Below are 9674 nucleotides of genomic sequence, written 5' to 3' on the forward strand. Positions count from 1 at the left end.
ACTCTTCTTTCTGAAAAGGTAACTTAAAAATCTTGCTGAGACTTTTATTTACTGTGTTAAAATGAATATGAAGAATCAGAGGGAAAGGAAAAATATCCACCCTTCCCAAAATAAAAACAAAGAACCTAAAAAACTTTGCTTGCTTAGATTCAAAATGGGGGAATGAATCATCACCCTCTGGTAACTAATGGCACTAACATTTTTTAGGTAATTTAATACAATTTTGAGCCAGAAAATATAGTGAAAACAGATCATTTTTCTTACTTATGGGGGACATTTATTTCTGTAAAGTTCTTCCTGATTGGTAAGCTTTTAATATCTTGATCTTCCTAGGAAGATGACATAGAGTTATCTAACCTTTCAAGCAATTTGAGCCATTTCTTTAGTGGTTGTAAACTCCATCACCTAAAGAAGAGTTTTTGTAATTTCTGGTTACCAGAAAAATGCTGTGGACTTCAAATATCTGACTGCTCTTATTTCTCGTCAGTTAGGCAGGCTGAAGGTGGGGGAGCAGGTAATCAATGGCACTGTGCATCCTTGTATGGGCTTTATTTCAACGACCAAATTATAAGATTTTATCCGGGACTTTTTAGAGTAAACATTTTTAGTGTATGCTTCTCAAACTTGGACATGCAATCAAGAATATTTGACTAAGTCCCATCTAATGACTAAGTTCTTAAATTTATCACCTGGAGAGCATTATCAGTTGCTAAATTCCAAAGGGTTTGTTGTTGTCCTGCCTGACACCCTCAAAGAAATCCATTTTCACTCTTTTTGAAAAGGGATGGTCACAAGTGAGTAAGGACAACAATGGGTTGATAAATATTCCTTAGAGATAGGCCCTACCTACGTCTTAACTGTTTTGATTAGTTTCCTTCCTTCCTTCCTTCCTTCCTTCCTTCCTTCCTTCCTTCCTTCCTTCCTTCCTTCCTTCCTTCCTTCCTCTTCCTCTTTCTGTGTGTGTGATGCAACTTATGCTTACTAGTTATTATGAACATGGTCTCTGGGATTAGACTGCCAAGTTCAATTCTAGGGCTATCTCCTTCAAGGAGTTTGGTGTTGGGCACATTACCATTGTTTGCCTTACTTGACCGCTAATAGCACCTGCTTCACAGAACTAAATGAGATGACCTGTGTGGAGTCTTTAGCGCAGTGCCTTATACATATTAAGTGTAAGTACTAGCTATTAGCGCAGTGCGTGCTATGGATTCTGGGTTTATATTTTTGTCACCAAGTCTTCATAAAGTTCTAGGTCTTTCCCTACATTCTTTATTTTAAATACTATTTAGAAAAATTATCCCGAGGCTTCTCTTCCCAGTCTTCCCAGTTGTTAAACCCTTTGAGGCCAGTCCAAGAACCGGCGCTACTGTTCTGTACGTGAGCTGCCTTGCGGGCTTCCCTCAGTTTGGCAGACTTATTCATTACGATGTCGCCTGTAGGTTCCCACGTGTGCTCATTGGGATTCCCTCCTCCACTTTCATTTCTGTTCCACAGCCACCGAAGGCCCTTCAAAGACTGCCTATCCCCCAAAGACTGATTTCCTGCTTGGCTCCCACACCGAAATATACCACTCCTAAACAACTCTCTCTCTCTCTTGCACCCTCCCTTACTGCCAATCTCTCTTTCTCTCTCTATCTGTCTGTCTCTCTCCCACCATGGAAGGACCTATTTATTTCCCACAGAAAAATCCCACAGTTCTGATAGTGCTGGAGGAAAAGTAATTATTCCCTGAAAAAGTATATATGCACCTATATTAGTAAAACTATCCCACCAAATAATATTACTTGACCTCAGAATACTTGTTAGGTTCTGCTTTTAAAGCATCCCAGGGCACCTGGGTGGCTCCGATGGTTAAACATCTGCCTTTGGCTCAGGTCATGATGCCAGGTTCCTGGGATGAAGCCCTGCATGGGGCTCCCTGTTCAGTGGGGAGCCTGCTTCTGCCTCTCCTTCTACTGCTCCCCCTGCTTGTGCTCTCTTGCTCTGCCAAATAAATAAATAAAATATTTTAAAATAAGAAATAAAGCCTCCCAACAAAACTAGGAGAGAGCCAAAGAAGTTGTTTCTCACTTCATCCCTGCTGCTGTTTGAAGGGTAGAATGAGGTCTTCTCACTCTTGAATTGTGCGTTATCTGCAGAACGTTTGTTAAATACGCAGTATTTGTATAGCTCCAGTGTACTGATCTTCTCAGTTATTCCAAATAGGTTAGTACCTTACACAGAGGTTCTATAATGAATAAATGAACTAACACATGAATAGTAATTATACCAGTGCCTAGAACGTAGCACAAACTCAAAGACTGTATTATAATTGGTGGTAGGTGTTGGTGTTGGTCGTAGTGGTGGTAGTTTTGTTGTTAAGAAAATGAGAACATCACAGAACCATTCTGCAAATGGAGATTCATTAGAAAAGCATCCATACTTGATCTGTAATCCCACTAGCAATGAATCATTCAATCCAGGCACCAAAGTGAAATGAAAAAGACAATGAAATACACAGTTACTTGATATTAACGTACTAGTTGATAAATTTTTCTCAGTTTTTCCCACCCTAACACCTAGATTCTTTGGGACTGTGGGAATTTTTACAAGTTTATGGAATGGAAATGACCCCAACATCTCTCTTCTGATGTTTTGTACCAAGCATAGTATTGTGAAAACTAGAGGGCATTTAAGGGGCACTGAGGTCAAAGAAATGCAAACAGGATTGGAGTATAGACTGCCATACCCTCATCAATTTTTATTTCCTTTTTATTTCATTACTGGGTCAGTAGATACTGCTCATTTGCTTCTTAAAATCACATTTTACTTCCTTTATGAGCCGTGCTTCTTGAAGATTTTGTGCAATTGACAGACATTTCTGAATATTCTTTCCCTTAAAATGTACACCTAGCATTAGTATGTAACTCTAGTTAGAGTTACACTTTTGTGTCATAAGAGATAATTTCAAGTTTTTCTGTTATGATATATATCTGAAAATTGATAAAATATGTAGTACAATTTTTCAAATACTTCCTTTTCCCTTCTCAATTACTAAGAAATATGCAATGGGATCCTTGGAGTATACATATATTAGATATAGCCTCAACCAGTCTGGTTCTTATGTCCACCATAGTTCCTCATGGAACCTCTCTGGAAATTCTCTACAGAAGAAGAGAGAAGATAGATATTATTGTTCTAGGAAATCGAAGGGAATATCAGGTGGACCTAATAAAGTGACTTTCACTGTGAATTATATGATCTCATTTATTGAGAGATAGATACGAATAACAATATATATTTGAAGTTATATAAGGTAAGATGCAAGATGTGACACTCATTTTTTTTTTTTTCTCAGACGCTTCAACACTAAAATAGATAAAAGCTGTGTTAACCTTGTTCCTCATAAACATCTATGGAGCAATTTTCTTCAAATTGAGAATTTGCAAAGGGCCTTCCATCGTATCTTCCCATTCCCTTACCAAGTTAGATCATTCGATTTCTGTCAAAGCAACAGTACCCAGGAACAGAAATCAGCTTTGCACACCCAGTGTGAACCCAGGTAAAATTTCCCAAATGAATGCCTCTCAAACGTCCAAGGTTGCATGAAGTGTAGCAAGAGGAATGCAGTCCCTGTCATACCCACATTTTGCTAAAGTTTCCTAGAACTTCACCTTAGTGGTCCTGCAAAAGCTGTATCTTTCATGACTCACTTGGGGAAACGTCACTCCTGCACAAAAACATACCTGAGTTGCCAACATGTGTTTTTATGATCTGGTTCCTTTGACTCTAGGAAATTAGTATCAAACTCATAAAGAGTCATAAAGTCTGACATAAGACTAGAGAATCCACATTCACTGGTCTAAATGTTCATTCATTTCTTGAAGAAAATCTCTCAGTATTTAGAGAAGAAAATTACAATGCTATGAAAATGGAATTTCAATTTGCTTAAGGTCCTCCAATAAATTAAGACAGGGCTGAGCTACTAAAGCAATCTGTCTTCAGTTTATGAAAGAATTTAGAATAAAATTATCTTTTAGTTCCACAGACTTAAATAATTATCAAGTACTAAAATATTTAGGAACAGAATTCACCAGTTGAAGATGACTTTTAATGATGGTTAAACGGAAAAGATGGGGAAAAAAGAAAAGGAGAAATAAAAAAAAATGAAAGGAAGAAAAAGTGAAGAAGAAAAAAGAAAGAAGAAAGTTATGAATATTAAAAGGAGAGTTTAAATATATATATTTCACTGGACCATAAAACACCTTAAAAATTTAGTATAGAAATCATACAGTGTCTGCTCTCAGACCACAGTGGAATCAGACCAGAAATCAGTAAGAGAAAGATAGCAGGAAAATCCCAAAGTGCATGGAGAGTAAACAATATGCTTCTAAATAAAACATGGGTCAAAGCAGAAATCTTAAGAGAAATTAAAAATATTTTGAACTAAATGAAAATGAAACTATCAAAATTTGTGGAATACAGTGAAAGCAGTGCTTAGAGGGAAATGTATAGCATTGAATACATATATTAGAAAAGAAAAAAAACCTAAAAGCTTCCTAAGCTTCCATCTTAGGAAACTAAGTGAAAAGAAAGAGCAGATGAAATCCAAGGTAAGCAGAAGGAAATAAACAATAAATTAAAGAAGAAATCAATGAAATGGACAGCAGAAAACCAATAAAGAAAACCAGCAAAACCAAAATCAAGAGGTTCTCTATATAATATTCAATTAGAAAATACAGTAGAAAAAATATTTTATTCTCAGTAAATGAAAAAATATGAATTTTCTAGTAATAAAGTTATAAAAAAGTACACAAACAATATGATACACTGACATAATTTACCGAACTATATGAAATAAAATAACAAAAGAAATGGAGAGCTATTAGTATGTGTACTTAAAAATTAACAAGATGTTCTAAAAATTTTAAAATAAAAATTTGTATTTATTTAATAAGTCTTTAATTTAACATTTTATCAGGAAACAAATGATTAATCCAACATTTTCAGAAAATAAGAGCTAAAAGATATTTTTTCTCCCATATATTTAAATATAAAATTAAATAATGTGAAATGCAGGAAAAGATATTAAAATCAATAGAAACCTCAGTTGCAGGTTTAATTATTGACATTAATATGATACACAATGAAGATATGATTTTAAATTGGTGGGGAATGAAAATAATATTTATTAATTAATCTGGAAATTCTTTGTTACAGAAGGTAAAAAGTAGGTTCAGATAATTCTATTTTATGAAAAAGCAGAGCAAATTTAGGATCACCTTTTAAAGAAATTAAATATGATAAATGAAATAAAAAGCATATGAAGAAAATAGAGGTAAATATTATCAGAATGAATACTTATTCATATGCAAAAATGATAAATTGATGGAAATGATTATAGAAAAAAACTTCTGTATGTCACATATGTCATAAGTAAAATCAGAAGGAAGCAACAAGCTGGGAAATATATATCACCAAATTACTAATACCTTTAATAACAACAGGATGTTCAAGCAGAAGGGAAAAGGTTAAACATTCAAATATTAAAAATAGTAAAGGCACTTGAATTGGCAATTCACAAAAGAAGAAATAAAAATGACCAATAAACTTAAAAATTATGGTCAAAGTACAAGTGATCAAAGATGCAAAAATTTAATCATTAATGAGATTCTCCCCCTTTTTTTACTATTTGACTAATAATACTAGTAAAGATTAGTATGTGTATATGTATATACACATATATACTATTCCTTGATTGTTCAAGGAAATGACGTTGTCATAAACTGATATTGTGTAAAATTTTCAATTTCCCAAAAATGATTTGGCAATATGAATCAAAAACTTCAAAAGTAATCTGCACTCTCTTTGAGCCAATAATAGAAAAATAATCATAGATGTTCTTACAGTTATGACAGTGAACAGCAGCCAATCAAAATGTCCAAAGAGGAAACTGGTAAAATAAATTATAGTATATGGAAATGATGTGCAGACTTCAAAAACGCTTAACTTAATTGTAAATTGTAGGATAGTATATATAACATGCTCCCAATTTTGTATGACCAAATTAGCAATATATATACATAGATGTATGTATATGTATGTGTGTGTGTGTATACATACATGATTGTGTGTGTGGTATGTGTACAATTGTATACATACAGTAATAGTTATTCTGAATTTTAAGATTGCAGGTGATTTTAGGTTTTATTTGTTTTTCTGTCAAAGTTTTCTACTTTGGAAAAAAATTAATTCAAATAATTAAACTTGAATTTTGACTTCAATTAAATAAAAATAAATTACATAAAAGACTTGGTTTATGATACGATTAAAGATAAAAGGTAGCATGATCCAATCAGTTTTTCTAAAGAGGAACACAGTTTAAAACTCTATGACTTTTTGTTTTTATTTATTATTTATTTTTTAAAGATTTTATTTATTTATTTGACAGAGAGAGAGAGACAGCGAGAGAGGGAACACAAGCAGGGGGAGTGGGAGAGGAAGAAGCAGGCTCCCAGCAGAGCAGGAAGCCGGATGGGGGGCTCGATCCGAGGACTCTGGGATCACACCCTGGGCCGAAGGCATCCATTTAACAACTGAGCCACCCAGGCACCCCTGACATTTTGTTTTTAAAAATATAACACATTTAGGGGCGCCTGGATGGCTCAGTCAGGTAAGTGACAGACTCTTGGTTTCAGTGGGGTTAATGATCTCATGGATATGAAATTGAGCCCCAGGTGGGGACTCTGCTGGAGATTCTCTCCTTCTGCCCCTCCCTCCCCACACACACACTCTCTCTCTCTCTCAAATAAATAAATCTTTTAAAAAATGTAACACATTTAGAATGAAGTGTTAAAGGAACCGTAACTTCACCAATACCACTTTACATAATGGTATACAAAAAATTACACTATCGAGTCTCATACCCTCAAAATGTAATGATTGCCCATTTTCAAGCTGTTTGAGTTTGATACACTGAAAAATCATGAGAGCTAGTCTAAGGCACCTGCAAAAAATATAAACCATTGATTGTCTTGACAGTCATTGTGGAGCATACTATTTCCAAACCAGTTTTTTCTGGGCCTATATTACAGGTCCTTCCGATGAAGGTGAATCTGGAAACTGAAGCATAAAAGTGCTGAATAACATCACCAGTACCCATCGCTGAGCCTCCCTGAAGGTGGGTGTTTACGAGAAATGTCCAGAGGACAAAAGGAAGGCATTGAATTGGACAACCCCCCGTTGGTAACTTACATCCTGAAACAAGAGATTTGATTACCCTTATCATTATCTCTGCTTGCTGAGCAGAGCTCCCGAAGCTATTAGTGGTCATAAAATTACCCAGCTGTTTTTTAAATTCAACCATAGTATTTGACTCAGTGACCTCTTCGGTCAATGAATTTCACAGGTTGACTATACACATTCATAAGGCATTATTTACCTCAATTTGTTCTGAATTTACTGCCTCTTATTTTTATCAAGTATCTCCTTGTCCTCATCTTATTACGGGACAAGGTTAAAAAAAAAAGTGTCCTTTGTAATTTTGAATGCTTCAATCAAGGACTTTTCTAAAATACACCAGATTTTAGAATCTTCTATTAGGATAATGAAAAATCTAGCTATATTCCATCTACTTGCTATTAATATTTTATTCTCACCATGACTTCTTATTACTTGGGTGTGAATTCAATTTCTGTTTTACCTCATTATTCTGTTTCTTTCATATTATTAACAGCACAAGAATGACAATCACGAATATACACTTTTTTCAATAAGAAAATTCAAGTTTTTATGATGTGAAAAGATTAAAGTCTTACTGATACTGTGATTTTCCTTTAATTGAAGTGTCCATGTTGGTAAAATCAATACATTCAAAATACTTAAATTGTAAGTTAGCCAAACCAGACTAGGTTAATCTACTCTTCAATAAAGATATTTTTAACATTATCTTTGAAAGCTGATTCTTTCTGCTAGATTGTCTGGAGCAATTTAGGTCCACCAAAATTAGAAGAATGGATAAATTGGTCATCTAGTCGATATCGTTCGAAGAAGCGATTTTGTGTTTTGAGTAACCATGGAGCTGCTCTCCATGAAATGGGTGTGTTTCTCACTACAATATTCAGAGTTACATTCATTACTCAGGGAAATGATTTCCATATATGGAATTTATGTGTTTTCATAGAATCATTTTTGATAGTCATGAATAGTTATGCTATTTATAAAATTAGCTATTTTCAGGCATACAGTCAGGTATAATTTTCTTTCACACAGTACATTCTTTCATAGTTGAAGCTACTTGCATCCCTTGTTGTATGTCATCACACCCCTTCAAGACTCCCTCCTTCGTGTAATAAAGACACATAAAACTACTTTAGAAATAAAATAAGACATGATGCATATATGCAAACAATTAAAACTCGAGGAAACCAAAGAGCAGCCCCTCCTTGCTATTTAGCCTCTCTTTAGATATGATCCGGAGAACATTTGCTTGATAAAAATACAGGTTTCTGGGTTTCAGCCTCTACCTGCGGGGTGAGACTGAGCCAGCCTTCTAAAGGAACACCTTGTCTGTGCTCCACCCAATTCTCTTTAGGCCTCTTCTCAGGTTTAACTTTCTCCCTGGGAGAGCTTGTCCATACCACAGGTCTAGCTCTACACCAATACTCCCTAAGTTGGATCTCCAGCTTGGAGCTCACTTCTAGCATCAGACGTCTCCTCCTGGTCTGTCTGAGATATTTCATAATCAGAACGAAGTAATGACCTCATCCTAAAATCTTGCCTTCATCTAGTTTCATCTACTTTGCTTCAGTGAAGGGTTCACTTTTTGAAGAGCCCAAATCAGAAACCCTTTATTGTCTTTTCCTCTTTCCTTCTCCTTCTTAAAAATTCTAAGTGGTAAAATGTATTGTCTTATCCATTACTGGATTTCTCTTGGATTTTAGGTTTAGAAATGTACTCATCCCTGAGATCAGCTGTGCTATCCTCCTTATTAAATGATGAAGCATGATTGCTGAGCTGTGTGTCGGGGTTAGAGAGCCAGGGTGCCACCGCGAAATTGAAAGTGGCCTACTGAGGAAAAAACCCAAGACTTTTTTTAGCAGCAAGCTTACATAATTCAAATCATAATTAATATCAACAGAGGTTTAATGAGCACTTATTGAACCTTGTGATTTTGAGAAGAAATCTATTCTAAAGATCCCTGAGTGTCTGTAAATAAAAAATGAGAAAGTTAAAAATACTTAGAGGCCTATGGTGCCCAATCGGCTTATAATAGTTCAATCTTATTCTTCACAATTTCCCATTTATGAAAATCTGGGTTAATACTTTTGGGAAAATATTTACATTTATCTTTTTCTTATAGTTAAATTAGAATTATGTTGCTTTCAGACATAGTTTCATGGAGAATAATTACAATATTCCAAAGGCCAAAACATGCCATTTTGAAACTCTCATTTACTCCTCACTTCTGAAGTTATCAGTAGGAATGGGACCATTGAAAAAGCATATTCTATTTTAACAGTATCACAAAGATTCTTTTCTTCCTCTTTCTCAAATTAATCTTTCTTATTCATTTGGTAGTACTAATTACCAAGATGTTTGCCTTAGATGGAAACATTTAAGGTAGAAATATGTTGTGTTATTACCTTAATAAAAATTTTAAATTTTGTTACTGGTACTTGCAGATGAGATTTTCT

Source organism: Ursus americanus, chromosome 13 (assembly GCF_024610735.1).
Source record: "Ursus americanus isolate L20-20 chromosome 13, mUrsAme1.1.p, whole genome shotgun sequence".
Classification (NCBI taxonomy): Eukaryota; Metazoa; Chordata; class Mammalia; order Carnivora; family Ursidae; genus Ursus; species Ursus americanus.